This window comes from Ambystoma mexicanum, chromosome 2p (assembly GCF_040938575.1).
Source record: "Ambystoma mexicanum isolate Mex_15411 chromosome 2p, UKY_AmexF1_1, whole genome shotgun sequence".
NCBI classification, from domain to species: Eukaryota; Metazoa; Chordata; class Amphibia; order Caudata; family Ambystomatidae; genus Ambystoma; species Ambystoma mexicanum.
In genome coordinates this window covers 845064426-845091640 of record NC_090923.1, presented here as the reverse complement: position 1 = coordinate 845091640, position 27215 = coordinate 845064426, and positions in this window count along the sequence as shown.

The window sequence follows — 27215 nt, the reverse complement described above, 5'->3', positions numbered from 1 at the left end:
TCCTCAATAACTTCCGCTATAAACCTTGCTGGGTTAACTGTACTACATCTGACAATTGACAGTTCGGGTCTAGACAAAATGATCTCATAACCTGACACCCTCTGTGTGGTTAGTGTGGACTTGGGCTTATTCAATATTGCAAACAGTGCATGTTCCACAAATAGTGTGGTTGGGCACCCCATTGTAATAGACGATGATTTCTCTACCGCAAATGCAGCTGCGGCGAGACTCTGTTCGCAAGGGAAATGACCTAACATAACAGGGTCCAGGTGATCGCTGTAGAACGCTATTGGCTTGTGTCCCATACTCGTTTTCTGAGTCAATACTGCTTTCATTACTGCTGAGTCGCAATGTAAAAAGATAAAGAACTGCCGTTCATAATCTGGGGTGGCCAGTACCGGAGCAGTTGATATTGCGTTCTTCAACTCGTCAAATGCTTCCTTCATTTCCCTTGTCCACCCCAATGTTTTGTCCCCTTTGTGTGCTTCTCTCAATGCTTCAAGTAAGGGTCCTATGTATGAGCTGTAATCAAAAACCCATGCTCTACAATAGTTGCACAATCCCAGGAACTGCTGCAGCTCCCTCACTGTTTGTGGTAGTGGCGTGTTTGATATAGCGTGTGCTCTTTGTGGTGCAATCTTTCTTCCGTGTTGGGATATTAGTTGATCAATGTATAATACCTGTTCCTGACAGTACTGTAACTTTTCTTTGTCTACCTTGTAACCTTTTTCAGCCAATACTGTCAGCATTTTCAATGCGCCTTCCCTGCACCTTTTCTCGCTTGTGCTGCAAATTATTATGTCATCAACATATTGCAGCACCGTACTTTCCAATTCAACGTTTCCCAAGTCCATCTGTATTACTCTGTTGAAAATTGAGGGTGACTCGCAGTACCCTTGTGGTAACCTGGTGTGTTTCCATTTTGTGTTTCTGTACGTGAAGCTTGTCAAGTCTTGTGAATCTGGATGCAGGGGTATTGAGAAAAAGGCATTTTTGAGGCCAATCACTGTGAACCGTGAGGCCTCGGCTGGAATTCCGCATAATATTGTGGCCAGGTTTGCTGATATGGGGTATTCTGCTTCCACAATGTTGTTCAAGGGTCTGAGGTCCTGGATAAAACGCCAAGACCCTCCTTTAGCTTTGTGCACTGGGTACATGGCCGTGTTACATGGTGATTCTGATGGTACCAGTATGCCATTATTTATTAGGGCCGTTATTGTTTCGTATATGCCCTCATCTGCCTCTTTTGATAGTGGGTATTGCTTCACTCTAGGGAGTATTGCACCCTTTTTCAGCTTTATTCGTACTCCCCCGATACTCTTTATGCAGCCCACATCATGGGGACTGGTGGCCAAAAGTGATGTTGGAACTTTTGCCATATCTTCCTCGTAAAAGGGAACTGGGGTAGATGTGGGTGCTTCGAGTGCCATGGCCATTTTCTGTGCCACTTGCTTATATGTCACTCTTAGCCATATATCTACACTCATCATAAATACCATTTCGCCCTCTTCTTTGTCTTCTGAAAAGAGCTCCTCATCGGATACCTGGGTCAGCCAGAGCTATCACTGCCCTCCATGCTCTCCCTTCCCGGTCTTGAGCATGTACTGCGATATAATCAGCAGTTGCTATGATACGCTCGATGCTCACTGAAATCACCTTCCCTTCTGGGTCATTGGCTGGTGTCTCGGGTCTGAACAAATATGCTGCTGGCCTCCTCCAGATCTTTCCTTCTATTCCTGGCATCCATGCGAATGCCATGTCTGTTCCGTACTGGAACAGTTCGCCATCTACTGGCTCAGCCCGAGTTACTGTCTGTCCACAGTATGCTTGCAGAATTTGCTGTGCAGTGAGCATGTTTATTCCTGGAGTGGAACAAATTATGCCCTCCTCCGTGAAGGAGATTGTCATATTTAGCCTGCTCATTATGTCTCTCCCAAGTATGTTTACTGGTGATTCCTTTGAATACAGGAGCGGGACAGACATGTCATAATCCCCAATAGATAAGGAGATGCTATCAGTAAAGGGAACCAACCCCCTAGCCCCAGAGAATCCTTGGGTGTTCATGGCCTCACCTGACATCTTAAATCTACCCTCCCTTATGCAAGACCGGGTTGCCTCAGTGTCAACAAGGAATGATAATTTTTTGTCACCTATCGTTACCTCAATGCGTGGTTCCTCCGCACTATTAGGTGTTATCGACTGAATGGGACACACCAAGGACGTCTGTGGGCTGGCCTATCGTGGGTATAATGATTGACCACTTCCTGTGTAAGGGTTGTGTCCCAGGACAGTCACCCTTCCCAATTTTGTTTGTTGTAGCTGTGTATCGGTGGAGGTTACCTTATGGTCCTGTATTTGAGTGGGCTGCTGCACTGGCTGCACTTGGTGTTGTTGTGTTATTGCTACCTGTTGTTGCGGTAGCGAATATGTCTGTGGCTGTTGTTGTGTTACTAACTGTTGCTGTGTGCTGTTCTGTGGCAGCCCCTGCAGTTGTTGGTAACCCTGCTGCTCCCTTGTAGGCCCTTGTTGTCCTTGTTTCCCCCATGCTGGTGTGGAGGGTCTCATTCTACATGTACGTGACATGTGTCCTAACATTCCACAAATCCAACATACAGGTGGTTCCCTGGTCTGCCATGGGAAACTTCCTGAATTGTCCTGGTACACTGGTTGCCCAGTGGGGTAGAAGCTTCGGAATCCTCCCCCTTGCTGTTGTGCATGATAGCCATATCCCCTTCCCCTTATCATTCCTCCCCTTCCCCTGATGTTATTATAATATCCAGTTCCTGATGTCATGTATCCTCCTCCCATGTTAGCTGTGTATGGTGGGGTGGTGGCAGCTGTTGTGTTATAATTTGTGGTGATTGTAGTTGGGAGGGATCCTGTGCGGCCACTACTTGCGTGGGGTTTGGTGTCATTGTTGTTGGTGTAGTTATTAGTGCACCTTCCATCGTGTACTTAGTCAGTTTTTTCTGCACTAATTTAGCCTCTTCCGCTTTTCTATCTTCTTCCTTTTGTTTCATCTTTTCTTGCCACGTCCTACAATGGTGTACTATTGTCAGTTGTATTTCCGGCCACGCCTTTGCTTCCATCCCCACTACTTTCTTCAATTGTTTTTGCACTGCCTCCGGGAGCCCTTCTATTAGTATGTGGTAAAATATTGCCGGTGTCTTGTCCCATTGCTCTCTAGTTTCCATGCGCCACTTCTCCTGAATTTCCTGGATATAATCAACAGGATCTTCGTTCTCACGCATCTTGCGTGACGTAATTGCTCCTATATCTGAGGTGTCTGGGTATTGTACCCTCAGTGCTTGCCATAATGCATCTCTGCAATTCGCAAATGGCGCCCCGTCATGTGATGTGTTTGTTATTGTGACCCCGGGGAAGCCTGCTCTCTTCCAGATGTCATCTGCTGCATCCCCTAATATTGATATTAGTAGGCCCTTCACGTCCCCCACTGCTAGTTTCTGTCCTGCAGTGTGTTTTTCCATCTCATATATCCATTTTCCTGCTCCTCCACTTAGCGATGGGGGCCTTTATATTTTCCTTATCTGCATGCTTCCAAGGTACGTATTGTGGTCTAACCCCCCCTCTCTCCAATAGTGGCATAAGATTGTGTCCCATCTGTCCCCCCAGTTGTTGCGGTGTAGAGTCTGTATACCCCTCCTTTTCTTCTGTATCGTCTACGTCATCTGTTATGTCCATATTTCCCCCGCTCATTGCGGTTTCCCCTTCATCTCTTCCCCTTCTCTTATTATTTCCTTCATTTGATGTGGGCGTGTGTGTTCGTTCTTCCTGCCTGCGTCCGGGGAGATCTCTAAGCCTGCCGGCGTAGGGGGTGTGTTCAGAAGCGGGTGTGGGTGGACATGTTGGACGGGATGATGCGGGTGTAGCTGCACGTGTTTGCCTTCCCACCATTCCTTGTTCTCCTTCCTCACTTCCCCCCAGCTCTTCCTTCCTTCTGCATGCCCATGGTGATTCCCTGTTGGTGCGGGTGATGTACAATTTGTCTAAGCTTTCCCTTTCGCCGTTTCTTCCTTCTCCCCCATTCCTTCTTCTTCCTCGCTGCAAAAATCATCCAGGAGCGACAACCCCCAATGTGTCTTTTTCCCCCTAATTGTCACTGTTTTTAAATCTATTAAATCCATTCCCCCCACTTCTTCTTTACCAATTGCTCCCTTTTGTGCTGATATTGTTGCTACTTCTGTGTCCCTGCGTACATATTTCCTTATCCCACTCTCTCCTCTCCTAACTCCTATTTCCCCTTTTCTTTTCTCTACTAATTCACCGCCTATTTCCTCTCTTTTCTTTTTTAATTCCTCAATTACCTCACTACTCATCTTTTCTAATATCCTTTCTTCCTCTCTCCTCCTTTCCTATCTCTCTCTTTCCCTTTCTAGTATGCTTTCTATTACCCTCCCTTCCTCGTATTTCTTTGTGGTTTCTGATAGTATTTTTCTCTTCCATATTTCCATTTCCTTTTCTTTCTCTTCTTCCTCCCTTTTCCTGTCGCGCTGCGCTGCTCGAGATACCCTTTCTGCTACCGCCTTCATCCTTTCAGCTTCCCTCTTCCATTCTTCAGTTCGTTCCCTCATTTTTTCTAACTCATTCTTACTTTCCTTCCTTTCCCTCCTTCGCTCTCTTTCCTCCCTCTCAAGCTGTTTTATCAGGGCGTTTTGCTCATTCCTTAACTCTGCCAATCGTTCCTCCAAAATCTCCTCCTCCTCTTGTAGCAGTTCCCCTTCCTTCCTTTTTCCTCCTTCCCCTTTTATCTCACTCTTACTCTCATCGTCCTCATTCATTTTCCTTACTTTCCTCCTTCTCTTCTCCCGTTAATGTCCCTCGCAATTTTAATAGCACCTGCACAGCTACCCACTCGTCGTGTCCTATGGCTGGGATTGGTTCTTCACTAGTCTTCCCTTCCCTTGCGTGCATCTTCATATAAGTTGGGCCTACCGCACTTGTCACCTCCCCCCCTGTGTAGCCACCTGTAGCTGTATATGGTGGTGGGCTGTATGCTGGGTTCGACTACCCCTCAGCCGCCGTTAGTTGTTGCCTCACCATTTCTCGTAGTTCCGTTACAGGATATAAGCCCCCTTCCTCCTTTTTCACTACTTTCGCTAAAGGCATGTCGCCTGTCCGTTCCTTTTTTATTTCTGTTTCATTTACGTTGCTAAGCTTTTCCTCCCCCTCTCTGCCTTTTCCCGCGCACTGTGCGCTTTCAGCCTCCTTTTCCCCATTCCCTTCTTCCTCCTTAATCTTCTTCTCCTCCTTCGTTTCCTCCACAGTGAACATTCCGGTTGGTCCTGGTCGGGACCCCTGGAACATCCTCCATAAGTTTAACACCTCCACATGGTGTGTCAACTTCTTCCCCTTGTATGTGTTGTGTAGATGTGTCAGTAGCGAGTGTTGGACGTATGGGTCGAAACTGCCGTTAGGCGGCCAGGGTGTCGTCATTTTGTTGTCCGTCCCTTGTGTCCATTCTATGCTGTATTTAATCAGTTTCTCCCTATGGGGTGACAGTGTTTTACATATATGCTGTAGTGGGGTAGTGAGGGTGTCCCCCCTCTCTCCCGATCCTAACCCGTGTGACATAGTTACACTGTGTTGTTTAGTTCCCTTCAGTACAGTAGTCGTTACCTGGCCCCGTAGTTTGGGGACTTGCGACCGTCCGCTAAAAGGAACTCAGTCAAATATGACAATTGCAGATGTGTTACCTGGCCCCTTAATTTGGGGACTTTCGACCGTCCGCTAAAAGAAAAACAGCCAAATATAATGCTTGCAAGTATGTAGTCTTTTCTCTGTCTTTGTTCCTCTTCCTTAATACCGTTACGGCCCCCTACGGCCAAGGCGCACGTAGCCCCCTGCGGCTGCGTGCCCTGTGTGACGTGCTTATACAGCCGTCCCACTTTTCTTCACCCCTCCTCCTCCTTCCTCACTCGTCGTGGCCGGCGTTCTCCGTGCACCGTCACTTCCCCCTCTCCACCTGTCCCGGATTTAACGTTGCCGTTAACCTCCATGCCCACCCCCTTACCACTATTCACTTCCCCACCACTCTTCAAGATTGCTGTGTGGTCGAGGTATCCTATGAAAGCCCTACGGGTGACGTCACCGACCTCTTCCGAAACTATCGGTAAGATCTTTCACACTTCAGAAAGCTCGAAATAAGTTTTGCTATTTGTCCCCGTTAACCCCACAGCTGTCCTCTTGTCACGCCTGGAACAAGGTAAACGTCGCCTCGCGTGTGATACGCCCCTCAACAGGAGGGCTTAAACAGCCAACTATCTTCCGTATTAGGCAACCAGTTAGCTACCGCCTACAGGAAAACGTCATCTATCTATCGAGTTTCGCTGCTCGATCAATAGGGATCCTCATCTTCTCATTGATCAATAACCGCCAATTCGTAGGAAGTCTCACAGACACACACACACCCTTACAGGTGGTCACGATCTAGGCCAATCAGTGTCTACGAGCAGCCGCACGTGATGTTTTCGTGCTCCGCCCACTCTTCTCCGTAACGTAGCGGACGGCTCTCGCGCTTGTCCAGCTACCATTCACTTCACTGTCAACACTAATTTATCAAATCTTCGCCGTACACCTTAGTAACACCTCCCACAACCCTTATTTCACTCCTCCCCCCTCCCTCACAATCTCACATTGCTTGTTGGGTGTGGCATACTCACCAAGTTCTCTTGATGCGGGGTCGCTCGACTGCGTGCACCCCTCCAAGCGGCTCGCCACCTCCCCTCGTCTGGACCACGTCTGGACACTCGCCAACCGCGGGCGGGATACTTCTCAATTGGCTCCCAAGGGCCAATATCCGGATTGCGCTATCCGGTCTTCTCGCAGTTCCGCGATGGTCCTGTAGTCCTCAAAAAGGGGGCAGCGGCAGAGGGGGCCGTGCCGCCGGGCCTCCTCGCAACGAGAGTACTCGGAAAAATAAAAAAGTAGATCGTAAACAGATCTCAGCAGTGCCTCCAACTTGTCTGGGAGTTTCTCCTGGGGTCGGCTGGGCCGTCCGCGGACCTCCGGGCTGGGAGGCCCCAACTCCTCCCGTGTTTCCCACAAATGAGTATAAGACACACGCAAGAAGCAAGGTGGTTCTGCTGTTTATTGAACAACGGCAGGGATGAGTCTAGGATCGTACGCGTCCGTCCAGACTCTCAAAATTCGTGGGCTCGCAGGCCCCTTTTTGCCTCAGCATGACGCGCTTCTTGCGTCACCCGGGAAAGTTAGCGAAAAAACCTATTGCCACTCTGGATTGGTTCCTCGAGTGGTAGGGTTAGTATAGCATACATATAGAGAACATTGTTAGTGGTTAAGGGTCAGTCAGGTGGTATACTTGGGCTGTCCCTTCTATTAGATACTTGAAAATTGTTACACGAAGACCCTTAATGATTGGCTAATGTTAGTGGCGTCAGTGATGAGTGCCCCCATGTTCTGATTGGTCCACTCGCAAGCCCCCCAGCCTGGGACCATCGTTGTTCCCAGCTCTCGGTGTACCTGTCATTTGCAACAATATGTAACTATGTGTTCGTGCAGACAATGCGTGGGTTTGCTCATAGGCCTGAGAGCAGACCATTCCCATCGCTGTAGGTGTCCATTGGGTCATTTCATTGTTGCAGCCTGTATCCCAGACGTGGGACCCAGGCGACTTCTCCCTCGTGGGTCTGGCACCTTATCAGGTTTGGCTTGGTCACGTGAGGAGAGACCGTGGCTGAGGCAGAATTCTGCACATTTAAAGTTGTATTTGCTTCTGCGTGCCTGGTTTTGCTTACAGGTGTGACCTTGGCGTTGGCTGGTAGCATAAGAGTTGCAACATCGCTCCCTTGGCTGTCAGCTCTCGCTGGGCTCGTTCTGCATGGTCAGCACTTGTACTCTTGCTCGTTCAGTGTTCATGGCGGCTCTTGCTTGCGGCCTACTTGGGCCTGGTTCATAGGTGGGGATGTGTAATGTACGGCACCTGTGTTGCGGTGCAACATGGCTTCATAGGCAGTATCATGTCTTCGTTATATTCTCATCACGATGCAAGGGTCGGGGGAGGCGTCGGCAAGCGTGTAAGCGAATGCTCTGTGTGTCTTGCGGTTCTGCATTTCGGAAATCTATGTGAAAAATAATAAAGATGCGCGTCAGTGGGTGTATCCGTCACCTACATCATAGCACTGATTATATTTTTCGTGTGGGTTGGTGTGTGAGTGTCCAGTGTGCATGGTGGCACGTGTGTTCTTGGCAGTTGGCTAGGTCGTCATGGCATCTCTAACGATGTGGGTGCTTGGTGTTGAGGTTTTGGTCGAGTTCATCCATGCCGCAGGTGTCGGCTTGAGTAGGGCAGGCTGGTGGGCAGGCTGGTGGGCACATCCATATGTTCTTGAACCAGGGTATTTGGTCGTCTGGTAGATAGACGAATTCATCTCGTGGCGGGTGTCTGGGCCGCGATCCTCTGGGCCAGGGTCGCGAGGAGATTGGGGGGAGTTTTTCCTCCCATTCTCCCACTTCACAGTGGTCTGGTTTTTTGGCACAGCAAGGCACAAGGTCAGTGGTTGCATCCATGCGGCATAACCTTAGATCACGGGTTGACATAAGCGTTTCAGAGCTCTACTTTTATTAGACCTCTTAGCAATTTTCAACAGCATCGACCATCTCATTCTCTCAATGTAGCTGTTTCAGGGAGGAATTTGGGGTAATGCCTTACTATGACTACAATATGCTATGGCAGGCAGGGAACATGCAGAATAAGCTTGTAGTCAAATTCGTAGTCCATAAGGCATTTACTGTTGCAATTCTTTTTTTGAATATATTCATTACCTCCGATGAACCCGATATTGTTATTTTACAACTGTGCAGATGGCATGAGATATTGATTCATTTACATCCATCCCTAAATTTTCCTTCGAGACATTGATGCGTGGATGCTGAAAATAAGAAATTATGAATGCCAGAAATGTGCAAATTAGGATTGTGGAGACCTAGCTGAGAAATGTCCTACTGGCATATTATTTAGCATGCTGGATCCCTTTCCGGCCCTGGTCTCTAAAGTAAGGTGTCAAGGTCCCGAGACGACAAACATTTGTCACTAAAACTGCAATTTTCTGCCGTTTCAGAAGCATGTTTTTACACATGAGGGGGCCTATCCAGGTATTTTCCATAGTTAACCTTTGTTCATGATTTACCTCCGGCAATTTAAAAAATACATTACCCCAGTAGTATTTATCTCTCATTCCCAGAGTATCTTGTGTATCTACTGAGGTGGCTGCAGCAGTTAAAAATATTCAGCATAGCCAGAGCATACAATGCCTATGCTGATCTCCTTGTATTGGCTTCCAATTCGTTGCAGGGTGGAATTTAAGCATCTTTGTATTTTCTAATGTGCCTTTCTCAATCTAGGCCTGTGTTCCAGCGACAAACGTTCCAATGTTATATTGCACCTCGTGCTCTCTGATCTTGATCTGGACAACTGCTGTAGCTGCTAAAGTTCAAGAGACTATATAGAGGAAGCAGACACATTTCTGTATAGGTATCTAAGCTCTAGAACAGCCTCGTCGTTTCTATTTAACACCTGGACCCGGAAGTCTCCTCAGCCCATTAGAGCCACATGACAAGATGTCCCCCCAGTTGCGGAGATCACCTGTCCCAATTGAGAAATCATTTGTAGCGCCATGTATCCCTCTTCCCTTGTGCACATTTTGGTCTAGATTCCTTGAGCCACATTGTATTGGTTGGCAGGTATAGACACATCATTTCACACTAGGCAGCCACATCCCACCCACTATCATCATTTGACACTATGAATAATTTGATTGGAAGGCCACTGTGATTTGTTCATCTCCTTTCTATAAGTGAACAGACATTTTGGTATATTGAGAGTCAACGGATGAACAGCTGTGTGCTTGCAGCTTACCTTAAAGCATGTATCATTATTGTGCTTACCTCTCATGCGAAATAGGGCCAAGCAGTGTTATTCAGACATTTGTTTTTATTTGATGTACCAATTTGCATGGGAAGGACCGATAACAGTGTGAGAGACATTATTATGTATCAGTGCTGATTTTGTCCAGCCCAAGAATGTATATGTTAATGTCTTGTAGAATCATTTATCATGCCAAAATCTGGTCTGTTCAAGCTCATGGACAACATTCATGGATTCTCAGAAAGTGACTGATTGACTGATGCCATCTTGATCAATACATTTGTTATTGAGTTGGACACACCGGGAGAAGAACTTCATGGCTGTAATATGCCGTGGTCAACCAGTCCTGCAGTCACATTTGCCCTCAACTGTCTTTCATCTCTACAGGGGTTCTCCGGGGCTGTAAGAACATTTTAGATCCTCATCATACCATGCATGTTTCTATTTTTATTTCTCATGTATTCATGTTTTTATTAAAATATTGTAACCATCACAATATGAATCTCTGTGTTTATCCAGCATATTGTCACACTGAGACTAACAAACAAAACAAGACAGACACATTATATCACTCCCACAAGGGCCTCATTTTTTGCTTCCATTTTCCAATTGAACGTGGTCTGTCATAAGAGGGATATGTTAGCTTCATATTAGCCCCTCATTTCAAGTGAAGTAATATACTGAGCTGCAGTATTCATGTTTGATATAACACTGTATAAAAATATGTAGGTATGATTCAAATTACACACTTTGATTCATAAGAATTGTCTGGATGCCAGTATATAACTTGTGCATAATGATGTTATAAATATATATGAATTATGCACAGAGAATACATTGTTTTATTAATTCATTCTGTGAATGGTATTTGTCTAATACAGCTTCATTCAGATCTGTATTTGATTTCCGTGGGACAAGTGATTGAAAAATGATGAACGAATATGCATTTCCAATCAATAGTTGCATGGGAACTTTCATATAAATAAATGCACACTTAAAAACTTTGTTTCATATCATATTTGGAGCCTGATTCAGACATCTGCTGTTTAAGGGCCAATTTAGCAGGACAGAAGAATGTTTTAATAGTACATTCATCATCAGCTGGCTTCTAATAGAACAAGTGCACATTCTTTTCTGGGACCTAATGTTTTCAATATCATTGGTAATGCACCTCCTCTAAGCCACCTAATCAAGGAAAATGCTTTTATCTAACAAGAAAATATCCATTAAACAATCCAATGTTGGTCTTGAGATTAGCTTTGAAACACAAGCTTATTTTTTGCTGGTTTTAAGCACAATACTGGCATTTTTATGTATTTCTTTTGTTGGTTTCAGAAAACGGACACATTGCATTAACACATACAGCTGTTCAATTTATCTCCAAGACCCCCTTATAAGTGTCTGGTTAATAGTTATCTGGCAATTCTTGAAAGTCCAGTTCACAGGCAAGTCACTGGTTACATTTTCCCAAAACCAAGAGCAGTCCCACATGTTCTCTTACCTTAATTAAAAAACAACATATAGCATGTTATTTCCAGATTGAACATTTAAAGCAATGAGAGTAGTTGTGTAATTCATCTAAATTTCTGGCATGACCTAGAATGAACATTACAGCTTTATGAATCATCTTCAACATTTAATTTCCTTGGTGATAGAGCTGTAGTAAGAATGACATGGTTCTTCAGCTTGCATATTTAATAATGTACACATGTGGAACTATAAATGAACTATGTCTATATTTCAAAAATGTCCCGCCAACCCACCACTTCTTTGTACCATACCCTATAGGTGAAATGGTAGGAACATAGGGAGTTTCCTAGAATCTATGATTTCTAGAGTCCCATTTTGTCTGGAGATTTGTGGTTACTTGAAAGTCCTTGGGAAAATCTCAGTTCTATCTGGTGTTGTAAAGTTCATAACAACCATCCATGTTAGGAAATGTGGTTTGCTTCTCTATGCTTCTCTTTAACTTCATATTCTCCAAAATGTAAATTATTACTCTTTCTTGAATTGGCACATCTTCCATGAATTCTGTCTTGTTGTTGTTCGGGTTTATCCTCTGGGGATGGGCTCATCCACTCCATACCCGTGGTCCTTTATTTTTACGGTGAGACAGGTATAGAAAAGCTGATTCAGTCTAAGGCAAAGATACAGAGGATATATTTCTTATGCTACATTGTATTTAATAATTAATATTGTTTAAATAATACAATTTTAACTATGCAGCTCAAGCATTCATACACTTACCTACCTTTCTAACACAAATTGCAGTTCAGTGTTCCTTCTGGTTGTACTCAAAGCCTTATTCCGAAGCTGTCTCAATTATGGGTTCAGATGATTCCTCCTTTCTGTCTAAGAGTTGACCAGGGATCACAGCTTTTCAACTTGTTGATGTGTATGCAGTGTGCTTCTGTCTGGTCCACTTCCAGTATTTTATTTTGCAGGCAATCAGAGATATCTTGTCTGTAATTTCAGAAGCTCCTTTTCACTATGGAAAAACCATCTTTGCATTGGTCACCTACTTCATAGTCCGTTTTCATGGTCTTAAGGATACAGCGTGTCTTTATATGGACCCTAGACTTCTCCAGGTTTCATTGAACATATGCCAATGAATATAGACGATCAGCGTATTAATGAGTAACAGAGGCATTAGGCACTGTATGCTCATGTGTTAGATATAAAAGATGGTGAGTAAATACAATTTTTCTACCAGTTATGAATTCATATGGTTGCATTCGGGTGGCTAAAATAATGGTAGCCATCAAAACCAGTGGTTAACCTACATCCTAAATGGGTGCAGAAACCATCAAAATCTTCTTTAGAATTCACACAATTGTCTTGTTATATCGCTCTACCTCCCTTGCCCCTACTAGGTACAGGGTCATAGGGGATATGTGGCTTCCTTTTGCTCCTAGACATTGCCACATCTTTGTCAACACTTCACTGATAAAGTGATTGCCCCGAATGGACTCAACTCTTTGAGGAAGGCCGAAACAAGAAAAGGTGTGATTGATCAATTGAGCAGCAGTAGTCTCTGCCACACAATTTTGTGTTGGGAAACATTCAATCCACTTCGTAAATAGGCAAGTAACGGTCAACATGTTTCCATGTGTGGAACGAATCACGGGACTGATCCAATCAATCTGTTAGTCAGACCAAGGCAATTTCAACCCTTGTTTCTGTAGGAGATCTGTCTGTGTGGGTGGAGCTGAAATTATCCCACCTCAAACAGCCCTAAATATGTTTGTACGCCCTGGCCCATATTTTGCCAATAAGGAACCTCATGTAGGATCTCCTTTGTCTTTAGAAATCCCCTGTGACCAGAAGTAGCAAAATCATGGACCTGCTTCATTATAAAACTTCCGACTTAAGTAGGTACAACCCACTGGTCATAACCAGATTGTTTTATTTTTACATTTAAAACAACTACTTAAACTTTCACTAATACTCTCAAATCTTCCTTTCCCATTTAATCTTGTTCAGGCAAGGTAAGGTATCCAGGGACTTGTGGTTATTGATACATTTTTACAATAATGGGGTCTTGCCTTTGGGCAATAATCAAATTAATATCTGGAGGATCTCTGCTACACTAAACTGTGGAGAGTTCACTTTCAGCACATGAATGAGATCAAGTCAGATAGGACCAGCTTTGGCTAATTGATCTGCCAAATTGTTTCCTGTTTTCCTGTGGGAGTGCACGTGCGAGTGCTGTTACGCTGTGTCCAGGCTCTTTTTTGCTTGCCTCTTGCCACTGTGCTTTATTGAACAACTTTCAGCGGATGGAATCCTTGGACTGAGCTTTCAATTATTATTGGACTTCTTGTTGCGCGGCTACAAAGACCCCTTTTCCCCAACTCCTCTACTTAACTGGGAGTGCACGTGCAACGTGGAAGTGCACGTGCAAGTGCTGTTAAGCTGTGCCCAGACTCCATTTTTCACTTGCCTCCTGCCACTGTGCTTTATTGAACAACTTTCAGCAGATGGAATCCTTTGACTGAGCCTTCATTTATTATTGGACTTCTCTTTGGTAAGAACTATCTTGGAACACCATATTTGTGAAGCAGATATCATTCACTTAAATACATTCCAATTCGGATTGTATCTATTTTGTTCCAACAGCGCAGCTAGCCATACCCCTTTTACCCAGCTCCTCTACTGAACTGGTAGTGCGCGTTCAATGCACCCACGCAAGGTGGGAGTGCACGTGCAAGTGCTGTTAATCTGTTCAGCACTGCAGTTTAGGAGCGAGCCGCTCTCCCTTTTGCTGTTTACACAATCACAAATCCATCATGGCTGTGTACAATTTGACCTCACTTATGCCAGAGTCGGCTGCCACTATATTCACTACTCATAAACAGAAGTGGAATACTGTAAAAGATTCCCTTAGTTCTTTTAAGAAAGTAAGAACATCTAAACGCCAACAACCTAAATCACTGTCTGGTGATATTAGACAATTCTACTAGACCGATATTAACAGTGGCTCGCAGATTACACAGCAACCAAGTTCTTCTGATATGATAATTCCACCGTGGCATCCTGTAATATAAAGCAACCCAATTTCTGATTCCCAATTATTGGCTTACTCTACTGAATGAATTGTGATCCCTGAATTGGAGAAAAATGGCATCATTATGAAAGAATTTAAGGAAATTATAGTGTCAAAGTCTTGTATGGCAGAAATGCATATATGTGATGATTCAAAGATTCCTTGTTTATACTCACAAGTGGTATATGAGAGAGGGCAAGACTCTAATGATATTATGAACTCACAATCACAAGAAGGGAGATGTGTAAATGAGATTGGTGAACCTGCAATTCTGGAGCTTTCTATGCATCACTTGGTCCATTCCCCATGCTAATTGGTGCCACACATATTTACAATCTGAACGTAAAACCTCTGTCTAATTTATCAAAATTGCTGAGTTTATTACACCTTCATCAGGATATGAGTATAATTGAGAATGGGGTAATTCCAACATTGGATTCAATGGGCCTCATTAGGACCCTGGCGCTCCCGTAATGAATGGTGCCGGTACGGGACCGGCACCATTCATTACGGGATGCCCTATTACGAGGCCTGCTAGCGAGTCCTGCTTTTCACGTCTGATCTGACCAGACGTGAAAAGCGGGACCCGCTAGCAGTCCAGGATGCTAACAACGAGCCCATCATTAACTGGCCCGTTGTTAGCATCCTCCCCATTCCTATTGAGCCCTATGGGGCTCAAATGGAAATGGTGATTGATTTTTACCGGGTCCAAGAAAAGGCCAATTACCGGGTCCGCCAAGGTCGGCATAACCCGGTTATTGCCCTTTTCTTGGACCCGGTAAAAAATAATTACCGGCGGCAGCCGTGCCCTTAATAAGGGCACGGCTACCGCCAGGGTCCTAATGAGGCCCAATGACTCTACCCATTCTGCAATCTACTATTATTATTGGAGAAACTCAAACTGATGCTATAGCTTCAAAACCTCATTTACATTGATCACATTCTCTGATTTTGTACCCGGAATCTGAAAATTCATCTTACAACCCTTCGGTCTCTTCTGCTATGTCATACATCAAACCCACCCCTAGATCCTCTTTTGGAATGATTCATCCACCTAACATTATGTTTGAAATTGCTATGTCAGCTATTAACACTGGCCTATTCAGTCTGATGAAACTATGTGCATCATTGGAAAATAAAACACAACAACATACATCATTATTGAATGCCTTAACTGAGAAAGTTGATTGGCTGGCTTTTGCAACAGTACGGGAAAATAAACAGGCGCAACAAAACTCAAACCTCGTAAGTACTGCTACTTCTTGTGATACAAGAAGTGAGCACTCTCCGGTTATCCTGTCTCATGAGGTGGGTTGTCTCACAGAAGCAACTGTAAATGTGTGTGTGCAGTCTAATACGAGTACACTACAAGATACATCGGATTTAAATGTTGCCAATGAATCTATTAAGATTGTGGAGAATATAGAAACAACAAATGAGATAGTGGGTCATGAACTGCTATTTGACTTGCTTCGGCCATTGAAATGCAAAAAAAACAGCGCAGAAATAGTGCGAACCAACTAAAAAAAACGAAAAACCAACCATCTCTTTCATGCAGAAGCAGAAATAAATCAAAAAAATGTATTGAGGTGTTAAGCACTCCTGAGCACAGTGTAGTGCAAACAAATCCAACAACTAAGAATATGTGAGCCAAACCCTTTGAAAACTATAGACTTGAGAGTGGATCCACAAACCCAAGATTCTCTCATCCAATTGAGTTCCCTGATAAATTTAGAAAAGGAGGGAAATGAAGATTTGATGAACCTCTGAACTTCTTCGGTCACCTCGTTATCACAATTAGATATTATTTCTGAGTCACTTCATCTTCCGCAAGTGATTGCTAAAACCCACACTGATGGAAGAGATACTCGAGAACAACATGAGGCATTCATGACTATGGAACAAAAAAGAGCTTGCCGACATAACCAAACAATGCACTTTGATTATAATGGGCCTCATAAAGTAGACTTTCATTCTGCTGTGTCAGAGCATCAGAATAGACAGTCTAGAGATCTCAATTGGAAACCCATTGACCGTGAAGCTCAGGGCAGAAATAATAACTCACATTCCTCTAGAGGGACCTTAAAAAAGGGAGACATGATAATTCTAAAAATGTTGAATAGACAGAAAGTGGACCCTTATCCCAATCCAACAGCACCATTAACGTCTTTTAAATCTGTCTCTTCTTTGGATCATATACAAACTGAAGATAGTAAATACTTAAGATTCATTAAAAACTACAATATGGATTCAGAAGAACTAACTACACCATCACTGATTGTAAAAAAGCTCCCATGGAACACAAGAGAGAAAATGTAACAGCATGGCTTCGAATACTACATACAAAATTATACAAATTTAGAGAACCTTTATCAGTCATTCAATCATAAACATCAGATGGATGAATTAAAACCTGTTAGACCCTCCAGTTCATCTAACATGAAACTTACCAACATTCCTCTTCTAATATTCCTTCAAGTCCTAAATTTGAACCATTAGTTATCACTTGTGAATCACATTAACAAGAGAGGTATATTTTGAAGATGAAGAGTCGAATACAGAGAAGCGAAACCAGTTGTGGCTAAAAAAAGCCATCAAAAACACTAATCAAGCTAAAAACTACTAATGTCAAGAGCCTGCAGCAATGAAAACCTTAAATATGGCAGTGTGGAACACACAAGGATTTAAACACCTATTGCAACAAAACAAACCCTTCTCTCTTTCTAATTTTGACTTAATTGCCCTACAAGAGACATGGATAACCACTGAACCAACTTGGCCAAATTACGATATTACTTGGTCCCCGACTATTAAACATGCTAAGTGTCGTCCAAGGGCAGGGATGCTGATAGCAGTAAAATTGGAGCTAGGTATGAAACTGTAGGCTTGGGCCTCCCCACACTCTGGTATCCAATTACTTAAACTATCAGCAGTACATTAAGATCTACCCTTGGTTACCCATATAGCTATTTTAATTCTTTACTGGTACCCTTTGGTGATTTCAGATGACATTCCTACAGCTAGTAAATCAAATGTTTGATCTTGTTGCACTAGATCCTCAAATTCACACAACTTGTGTGGTTGGGGATTTAAATATCAGATGCATCACAAATAATAATAAACTACCACAATCAAAAGTAAGCAGATGGAGCAACGTGATGGTAGCAAGGAATTTAACTATGTTGAATGGTACACTAATGGGTGATATCCCACCTGTAGCGACATGGACAAGAGACTCCTCTTTAGCCATTTTAGACTATGTATTTATCACTAGTGAAGTTGTTAACTTAATTACAAGTTTTACTGTCTTACCTTCTTCAGCAAGTGATCATACTATTTTGCAAATCACTTGGGTACCACATCAAAATAGACCTTGAGAATACTATGATCAACCATTAGCTCTGAACGAGGGCATAAATAAACAGAATAATATGGATGGTACCTAAACTGAATTCTTTGCAACCGCTTCTAACATCCAAACCATAAGGATTAACATTAAACATATACAGAAACTCTTCATCTCTTCTTGCAAAACTCTATTAAAGCATCTTGCCCGATGTTTCAACATAAACACCCTTACAATGCATTCATAAAAATATAAAAATGCAACTATGTATAAACTTGAGGAATCTCAAAAAATATACATCGAAGGATTCAAAGATAGAAGGTGTGAAATTACGAACTCGGTATAAAAATGTGATAAAACAACATAAGTTCCACATGCAGCTAATCGATGCTGAACAGATGTTAAAAGCTATAGCCAATATATCTAGTGCTCTAATATGGGGCCTATTTGACGATAAATGCTGTTAATGAGCAATGTTGGATCAATCATTATACAGAACTGTTTTCCGAAGGAACTGAACTTGCAATTAAGCCACACCTACTTATAACTGATCTTTCAAAGTTGAGCTTTGATCGTACAGATATCATTATGCTAATTAACAAATTGAGCTCCTCCAGAGTGCATGGACCCAATGGTCTCTCAAATGCTACATTGAAAGCCCATCCTAAACAATGGGCGGCTATTCTAGAAACCATATTCAGAAAGGTATTAAAAATGGGTTTTATCCCAAATTCATGGAAATAATCTATTATTATCCCAATTTTGAAAAAGGGGAGCCTGAGCTGGTCCATTGTGTTATTGGACATTCCCGTCAAAATATTTACCAGTTTAATACTCGGAGATCTGAATACGTGGCTCAAATTGGCCAATTTATTGGACCATTATCAATCCGGTTTCATTAAAGGTATGTGAATATCAACTAATCTCCTTTTATTGGCGGCCTTGCAACAGCAATCGATAACTACAAAGCAACCGATCTACTTTGCGTTTATACATTTTAAATAAGCATTTGACTCTGTATCGAGAAATGTATAATGGTCTAAACGAATTAAAGCAGGTTGCCCTACCTACATTTTGAATTTATTGCATCAATTTTATTCTAAAAGTTCTATTAAGATTAAATTTACCTCCAATTAAGTATTATCCCTCGGGGTTAAAACAAGGATACATTTTAGCTTCAGCTCTTTTAAAATGTTATATTGCAGATAGCAATATATTTTTAGATTTGCCACAAGTTTTTCCTCCTAATGTAGGGAATCATTTGGTAGCGTGGCTCCTCTACGCTTATGATTTAGTGATAATTGATCAGAGCCCAATAGGTCTTCAAAGGAAACTTTCTGCCTTGGCTAAATATGCATCGAAAAATTGTTTAGTCATAAACATGCTCAAATGTAATATTTTAGTAATGCATTCTGATAGAGTTGAGGGTGTTCCGAACTTTAAATGGTCAATTAATACTCTATAATTGATATTGTCCATGAATACAAATATATGGGTCTAAATATTAACAATAATCTAGGTGACCAAGCGTACAAAAGTGAAGTGAAATTTAAGATGCAAACAATGACTTTGCAAGCCCAATTAATTCAAAATATGTTTGGAAACTTTCTAATTTTCCTATTATCCATTTTTATAAACAAAAGATCATTCCAGTGGTTGCCTATGGAGCCCCGGTGAAACTTCCTGAAAACCATCCGAATTGGGACTATGTGGAAGGTCTTTACTGGAAAATAAATATTAGTCTTACCGAGGAGTATCCAAATGGCCATTATTTGATATGAGCTAGGCTTCGTATCCCTTGCTTCAGTTATAGCATGACAAGCGATAACTTTGTTCCTGAGATGTCTTGTAAAGCAAACAGGTTGAAGCAAATGTATTACCTTTACTTGTGGAAACATTAGAGAGCAAAAAAGAGAAATCCTTAGCAACGTGGAAAGAATTTTGTCTGTTGACAATGAATGCGGCTGACATCTCTGAAGATTTAGGGGGTAATTCATAGAATTTAGCGCACAAGTGGCGTACGTGGCTGGCGCACTGTGTGCGCGTGCGAATCTCTGCGCCAGCCGCGTGCGCTAAAATCCATTTCCGCGCACAGCGTATTCATGGATTTTAGCTACCAAATCCAGCCATTGCGCACAGTGGCGCAGTGACCCTGCAACAGTGCCAGTTATACCCCCAAGAATGCCCCTCGCGCAGGGAAAAGCCATCAGAATCCCCAATTTAGCGCAAACGGCTGTGCTAACCCTATACCAGTATACATGGCCGCCACACAGCACACAGCAAGCGGGTTACGTGTATTACTGGGGTGCGCGGGAAGTTTCACACACGATTGGCCCTGTGCGAGTGGGGTACGTGTATTACTGGGGTTCGCGGGAAGTTTCACACGCGATTGGCCCTGTGCGAGTGGGGTACGTGTATTACTGGGGTTTGCGGGAAGTTTCACACGCGATTGGCCCTGTGCGAGTGATGTACGTGTATTACTGCGGTTCACGGAGGTTTCACATGCGAAAGGGCCTGTGCGAGTGGGGTACGTGTATTACTGGGGTTCGTGGGAATTTTCACACGCGTCAGGACCTGTGCGAGTGGGGTACGTGTATTACTGGGGTTCGCGGGAAGTTTCACATGCGATTGGCCCCGTGGGACCGGGGTACATGTATTACTGGGGTTCGCAGGAAGTTTCACATGCGATTGGCCCTGCGCGAGTGCGGTACGTGTATTACTGGGAATTGCGGGAAGTTTCACACGCGATTGTCTCTGTGCGAGTGGGGTATGTGTATTACTGGGGTTTGCGGGAAGTTTCACACGCGAAAGGGTCTGTGCGAGTGGGGTATGTGTATTACTGGGGTTTACGGGAAGTTTCACTCGCAATTGGCCCTGTGCGAGTGGGGTACGTTTATTACTGGGGTTCGCAGGAAGTTTCACACGCGATTGGCCCTGTGCGAGTGGGGTACGTGTATTACTGGGGTTCGCGGGAAGTTTAACACGCGAAAGGGCCTGTGCGAGTGGGATACGTGTATTACTGGGGTTCGCGGGAAGTTTCACACGCGATTGGCCCTGTGCGAGTGGGGTACGTGTATTACTGGGGTTCGCGGGACGTTTCACACGCGATTGGTCCTGTGCGAGTGGGGTACGTGTATTACTGGGGTTCGCGGGAAGTTTGACACGCGATTGGCCCTGTGCGAGTGGGCTACTTGTATTACTGGGGTTCACGGGAAGTTTCACACGTGATTGGCCCTGTGCGAGTGGGGTACGTGTATTACTGGGGTTCGCTGGAAGTTTCACACGTGAAAGGGCCTGTGTGAGTGGGGTACGTGTATTACTGGGGTTTGCGGGAAGTTTCACACGCGATTGGCCCTGTGTGAGTGGGGTACGTATATTACTGGAGTTCGCGGGAAGTTTCACACTTGATTGGCCCTGTGCGAGTGGGGTACGTGTATTACTGGGGTTCACTGGAAGTTTCACACGTGAAAGGGCCTGCGCGAGTGGGGTACATGTATTACTGGGGTTCACAGGAAGTTTCACACACGATTGGCCCTGTGCGAGTGGGGTACGTGTATTACTGGGGTTCGCGGGAAGATTCACAAGCGAAAGGCCCTGTGCGAGTGGGGTACGTGTATTATTGGGGTTCATGGGAAGTTTCACACGCGATTGGCCCTGTGCGAGTGGGGTACGTGTATTACTGGGGTTTGCGGGAAGTTTCACACGGGATTGGCCTTGTGGGAGTGGGGTATGTGTATTACTGGGGTTCGCGGGAAGTTTCACACGCGAAAGGGCCTGTGCGAGTGGGGTACGTGTATTACTGGGGTTCGCGGGAAGTGTGGGACCTCCCAGGTGTGCCCTCCACCCCATCCACAGCCTCAGCAGGCAACCCACAACACAGGGGACTACTCTGCACCTCTGGGCATGCCCACCAGCCAGCACACATGTCACCTTCCACTAGTAATCACCAACCCATGTCCCCCTGCATCCCCACCCCCCAGCAGTGACAGGCACCTGCCAGCAGGCCCCCATTCATTCCCACTCATGTCCCCCTGCACCCCCACCCCCCAGCAGTGACAGGCACCTGCCAGCAGGCCCCCACTCATGTCACCATGCACCCCCACCCCCCTGCAGTGACAGGCACCTGCCAGCAGGCCCCCACTCATGTCCCCCTGCACCCCTACCCCCCAGCAGTGAGGGGCACCTACCAGCAGGCCCCCACTCATGTCCCACACATGTCCCTCTGCACCCCTACCCCCCAGCAGTGAGGGGCACCTGCCAGCAGGTCCCCACTCATGTCCCACTCATGTCCCCCTGCACCCCCGCCCCCAGCAGTGAGGGGAACCTGCCAGCAGGCCCCCACTCATGTCCCCCTGCACCCCCACCCCCCAGCAGTGACAGGCACCTGCCAGCAGGCCCCCACTCATGTCCCCCTGCACTCCCATGCCCAAGCAGTGAGGGGCACCTGCCAGCAGGCCCCCACTCATGTCCCACTCATGTCCCCCTGCACCCCCACACCTCAGCAGTGAGGGGCACCTGCCAGCAGGTCCCCACTCATGTCCCACTCATGTCCCCCTGCACCCCCACACCTCAGCAGTGAGGGGCACCTGCCAGCAGGCCCCCACTCATGTCCCCCTGCACCCCCACCCCCCAGCAGTGAGGGGCACCTGCCAGCAGGCCCCCACTCATGTCCCACTCATGTCCCCCTGCACCCCCACCCCCCAGTATTGAGGGGAACCTGCCAGCAGGCCCCCACTCATGTCCCCCTGCACCCCCACCCCCCAGCAGTGACAGGTACCTGCCAGCAGGCCCCCACTCATGTCCCCCTGCACCCCCACCCCACAGCAGTGAGGGGCACCTGCCAGCAGGCCCCCACTCATGTCCCACTCATGTCCCCCTGCACCCCCACCCCCCAGCAGTGACAGGCACCTGTCAGCAGGCCCCCACTCATGTCCCCCTGCACCCCCACCCCTCAGCAGTGAGGGGTACCTGCCAGCAGGCCCCCACTCATGTCCCACTCATGTCCCCCTGCACCCCCGCCCCCCAGCAGTGACAGGCACCTGCCAGCAGGCCCCCACTCATGTCCCCCTGCATCCCCACCCCCCAGCAGTGAAGGGCATCTGCCAGCAGGCCCCCACTCATGTCCCACTCATGTCCCCCTGCACTCCCATGCCCAAGCAGTGAGGGGCACCTGCCAGCAGGCCCCCACTCATGTCCCCCTCCACACCCACCCCCCAGCATTGAGGGGCACCTGCCAGCAGGCCCCCACTCATGTCCCCCTGCACCCCCACCCCCCAGCAGTGACAGGCACCTGCCAGCAGGCCCCCACTCATGTCCCCCTGCACCCCCACCCCCCAGCAGTGAGGGGCACCTGCCAGCAGGCCCCCACTCATGTCCCACTCATGTCCCCCTGCACCCCCACCCCCCAGCAGTGACAGGCACCTGCCAGCAGGCCACCACTCATGTCCCCCTGCATCCCCACCCCCCAGCAGTGAGGGGCACCTGCCAGCAGGCCCCCACTCATGTCTCCCGGCACCTGCACCCCCCAGCAGTGACAGGCACCTGCCAGCAGGCCCCCATTCATGTCCCACTCATGTTCCCCTGCACTCCCATGCCCGAGCAGTGAGGGGCACCTGCCAGCAGGCCCCCACTCATGTCCCACTCATGTCCCCCTGCACCCCCACCCCCCAGCAGTGAGGGGCACCTGCCAGCAGGCCCCCATTCATGTCCCACTCATGTCACCCTGCACCCCCACGCCCCAGCAGTGACAGGCACCTGCCAGCAGGCCCCCACTCCTGTCCCCATGCACCCCCACCCCCCAGCAGTGACAGGAACCTGCCAGCAGGCCCCCACTCATGTCCCCCTGCACCCCCACCCCTCAGCAGTGAGGGGTACCTGCCAGCAGGCCCCCACTCATGTCCCACTCATGTCCCCCTGCACCCCCACCCCCCAGCAGTGACAGGCACCTGCCAGCAGGCCACCACTCATGTCCCCCTGCATCCCCACCCCCCAGCAGTGAGGGGCACCTGCCAGCAGGCCCCCACTCATGTCTCCCGGCACCTGCACCCCCCAGCAGTGACAGGCACCTGCCAGCAGGCCCCCATTCATGTCCCACTCATGTTCCCCTGCACTCCCATGCCCGAGCAGTGAGGGGCACCTGCCAGCAGGCCCCCATTCATGTCCCACTCATGTCACCCTGCACCCCCACGCCCCAGCAGTGACAGGCACCTGCCAGCAGGCCCCCACTCCTGTCCCCATGCACCCCCACCCCCCAGCAGTGACAGGAACCTGCCAGCAGGCCCCCACTCATGTCCCCCTGCATCCCCACCCCCCAGCAGTGAGGGGCACCTGCCAGCAGGCCCACATTCATGTCCCCATGCACCCCCACCCCCCTGCAGTGACAGGCACCTGCCAGCAGGCCCCCACTCATGTCCCCCTGCACCCCTACCCCCCAGCAGTGAGGGGCACCTACCAGCAGGCCCCCACTCATGTCCCACACATGTCCCCCTGCACCCCTACCCCCCAGCAGTGAGGGGCACCTGCCAGCAGGTCCCCACTCATGTCCCACTCATGTCCCCCTGCACCCCCGCCCCCAGCAGTGAGGGGCACCTGCCAGCAGGCCCCCACTCATGTCCCCCTGCACCCCCACCCCCCAGCAGTGACAGGCACCTGCCAGCAGGCCCCCACTCATGTCCCCCTGCACTCCCATGCCCAAGCAGTGAGGGGCACCTGCCAGCAGGCCCCCACTCATGTCCCACTCATGTCCCCCTGCACCCCCACACCTCAGCAGTGAGGGGCACCTGCCAGCAGGCCCCCACTCATGTCCCCCTGCACCCCCACCCCCCAGCAGTGAGGAGCACCTGCCAGCAGGCCCCCACTCATGTCCCACGCATGTCCCCCTGCACCCCCACCCCCCAGTATTGAGGGGCACCTGCCAGCAGGCCCCCACTCATGTCCCCCTGCACCCCCACCCCCCAGCAGTGACAGGTACCTGCCAGCAGGCCCCCACTCATGTCCCCCTGCACCCCCACCCCACAGCAGTGAGGGGCACCTGCCAGCAGGCCCCCACTCATGTCCCACTCATGTCCCCCTGCACCCCCACCCCCCAGCAGTGACAGGCACCTGTCAGCAGGCCCCCACTCATGTCCCCCTGCACCCCCACCCCTCAGCAGTGAGGGGTACCTGCCAGCAGGCCCCCACTCATGTCCCACTCATGTCCCCCTGCACCCCCGCCCCCCAGCAGTGACAGGCACCTGCCAGCAGGCCCCCACTCATGTCCCCCTGCATCCCCACCCCCCAGCAGTGAGGGGCACCTGCCAGCAGGCCCCCACTCATGTCCCACTCATGTCCCCCTGCACTCCCATGCCCAAGCAGTGAGGGGCACCTGCCAGCAGGCCCCCACTCATGTCCCCCTCCACGCCCACCCCCCAGCATTGAGGGGCACCTGCCAGCAGGCCCCCACTCATGTCCCCCTGCACCCCCACCCCCCAGCAGTGACAGGCACCTGCCAGCAGGCCCCCACTCATGTCCCCCTGCACCCCCACCCCCCAGCAGTGAGGGGCACCTGCCAGCAGGGCCCCACTCATGTCCCACTCATGTCCCCCTGCACCCCACCCCACAGCAGTGACAGACACCTGTCAGCAGGCCCCCACTCATGTCCCCCTGCACCCCCACCCCTCAGCAGTGAGGGGTACCTGCCAGCAGGCCCCCACTCATGTCCCACTCATGTCCCCCTGCACCCCCACCCCCCAGCAGTGACAGGCACCTGCCAGCAGGCCACCACTCATGTCCCCCTGCATCCCCACCCCCCAGCAGTGAGGGGCACCTGCCAGCAGGCCCCCACTCATGTCCCACTCATGTCTCCCGGCACCTGCACCCCCCAGCAGTGACAGGCACCTGCCAGCAGGCCCCCACTCATGTCCCACTCATGTTCCCCTGCACTCCCATGCCCGAGCAGTGAGGGGCACCTGCCAGCAGGCCCCCACTCATGTCCCACTCATGTCACCCTGCACCCCCACCCCCCAGCAGTGAGGGGCACCTGCCAGCAGGCCCCCATTCATGTCCCACTCATGTCACCCTGCACCCCCACGCCCCAGCAGTGACAGGCACCTGCCAGCAGGCCCCCACTCCTGTCCCCATGCACCCCCACCCCCCAGCAGTGACAGGAACCTGCCAGCAGGCCCCCACTCATGTCCCCCTGCATCCCCACCCCCCAGCAGTGAGGGGCACCTGCCAGCAGGCCCACATTCATGTCCCACTCATGTCCCCATGCACCCCCACCCCCCAGCAGTGAGGGGCACCTGCCAGCAGGTCCCCACTCATGTCCCACTCATGTCCCCCTGCACCCCCACCCCCCAGCAGTGAGGGGCACCTGCCAGCAGGCCCCCACTCATGTCCCACTCATGTCCCCCTGCACCCCCACCCCCAGCAGTGACAGGCACCTGTCAGCAGGCCCCCACTCATGTCCCCCTGCACCCCCACCCCTCAGCAGTGAGGGGTACCTGCCAGCAGGCCCCCACTCATGTCCCACTCATGTCCCCCTGCACCCCCACCCCCCAGCAGTGACAGGCACCTGCCAGCAGGCCCCCCCTCATGTCCCCCTGCACCCCCACCCCCAGCAGTGACAGGTACCTGCCAGCAGGCCCCCACTCATGTCCACCTGCACCCCCACCCCCCAGCAGTGAGGGGCACCTGCCAGCAGGCTCCCACCCATGTCCCACTCATGTCCCCCTGCACCCCCACCCCCCAGCAGTGAGGGGCACCTGGCAGCAGGGCCCCACTCATGTCCCCCTGCACCCCCATCCCCCAGCAGTGACAGGCACCTACCAGCAGGCCCCCATTCATGTCCCACTCATGTCCCCCTGCACCCCCACCCCCCAGCAGTGAGGGGCACCTGCCAGCAGGCCCCCACTCATGCCCCACTCATGTCCCCCTGCACTCATATGCCCAAGCAGTGAGGGGCACCTGCCAGCAGGCCCCCACTCATGTCCCCCTGCACCCCCACCCCCAGCAGTGACAGGCACCTACCAGCAGGCCCCCACTCATGTCCCACTGCACCCCCACCCCCCAGCATTGAGGGGCACCTGCCAGCAGGCCCCCACTCATGTCCCACTCATGTCCCCCTGCACCCCCACCTGCCAGCAGGCCCCCACGCATGTCCCACTCATGTCCCCCTGCACCCCCACCCCCCAGCAGTGACAGGCACCTGCCAGCAGGCCCCCATTCATGTGTCCCTGAACCCCCACCCCCCAGCAGTGAGGGGCACCTGCCAGCAGGCCCCCACTCATGTCCCACTCATGTCTCCCTGCACCCTCACCCCCCAGCAGTGACAGGCACCTGCCAGCAGGCCCCCACTCATGTCCCACTCATGGCCCCCTGCACCCCCACCCCCCAGCAGTGATGGGCACCTGCCAGCAGGCCCCCACTCATGTCCCACTCAT